This window comes from Monopterus albus, unplaced genomic scaffold, assembly GCF_001952655.1.
Source record: "Monopterus albus unplaced genomic scaffold, M_albus_1.0 scaffold56.1, whole genome shotgun sequence".
Lineage (NCBI taxonomy): Eukaryota > Metazoa > Chordata > Actinopteri > Synbranchiformes > Synbranchidae > Monopterus > Monopterus albus.
The window spans coordinates 2115141-2116684 of NW_018127936.1; the positions used below are offsets into that span (position 1 = coordinate 2115141).

General features: G+C 37.4%; 1 protein-coding gene across 3 annotated transcripts in view; it reads left to right on the forward strand.

Moving 5' to 3' along the window:
- mlxip (MLX interacting protein) overlaps nt 1-1544 on the forward strand; it is a 13476-nt gene that overhangs the window by 683 nt on the left and 11249 nt on the right. The window lies entirely within an intron of this gene.

Consider the following 1544-nt stretch of genomic DNA (forward strand, 5'->3'; position numbering starts at 1 on the left):
TCCTGCTGAGTGCATCTATATCCTGTTCGTATCAGTAAGGTCAGGGACCCTGGTGTGAAATTGCAGTCACGAACCTCCTCTTCATGCAACTTCCTGTTTGGTCACCCCTGATTTAAAGTCAGGTGAATGCAGTTGTGAAAGAAGTACTCAGACTCCTAACCTAAACATATTACCAGTACCAAAGAGTAAAAATACCCCTAGCACAAGTAAAGGTCCTGCATTCAAAATTCTACAGAAACATTCTGCAAAATGTAAACAAACAGTTGTTAAAAAAAGCGTGAATGATATATTGGTGTGTTTATTAGACGGTTAATATAAATGTATCAATGCGTGTTATAACGTGTATGTAGATGAGTATATCCATACAGACATGAGGGCTGTGCCCCGTTCTAAGGGCCACAAAATATATCTGACTGGACATGAGATGACCAATGGGATATGAAAGAAAATTAGCTAAGTTTTGCCACACTCATTTATTTTCATATTTTATTTTGAAAATTTTTACTTCTTTTGGCCTCAGGCAGTTATTTAAATGAAACCATCTGAGAAGTTAAAAAGAGAAATGTCTATTGGAAAGGCAACAACTCGAAGGCATCTGAAATGTGAAAAGAGGCCCAAACTAGATAATAGGTTGTTGTTTTTTTGTAGGGGATCACAAGCCAAATGCAGTGGAAAGCACTGGTTTAATCTTAAATTATTTGAACATTTAAATATGCAACTGGGGGAAAAACAGCTATCATTCAGGTTTACTCAGCCAAAATAAGCTGTCAATAGAGCGTCGGCACACCTCACCAACAAAATATTAAACCTTATTGTACAGATCTGACACAATTCTGTGTTTTCATAATAGAGGGAACTGCTCAGCACTGGCAGCACAGCTTGTTATGTCATTTTGAATGAAGACAGCCATCATGAGATAAAGATTACACAATGTTCTCGCAGAGCTGAATATTGTTTTTTTGTATGCTGAAAGACTTTATTCTGCTCCAAGGTAAATAATTTAAAAGCTGTAATGAAGCCCATAATCTGGAAAAGGCAAAACAAATCCAGGACAGTGAGTGTTGCTATGTTTAAGACAATGTAAAAGCAACATTATTGTTAAGATATTAACTGAAAGATGATATATGTTAGCAGATATTAGGCTATAACAAAAGTTGTGCCAAGCTCACAATACCTGTGGTTTTCTGTTTACACCTGTAGTGTTGGTGCAGAGCCAGCCACTGGGAGGAATCTCTTCTGGAAGTCTATTTATAGATGAGGAAAACACCCCTAACAGTTACTGTTCTGTTGTTGTCATTCATCCTTAAAGGAGAAGTAATGAGTGTTTACAGTATATATGTTATCCTCAACAAGAATATCTGGTGCGTTTGCAGTTTCCCCCCTGTAATACTGCCTCTTCTCTCCACATTGCACTGAGCACAAATACCTATCTACTTAATGACACAGCTTTTTCTACTTCCAAGGACTCACACAGTACTTGTACAGGAAGTAAGCACAAAATGATAACAGGATAAAGGACAGTTCTGTGAAAATGACAAGTCAGG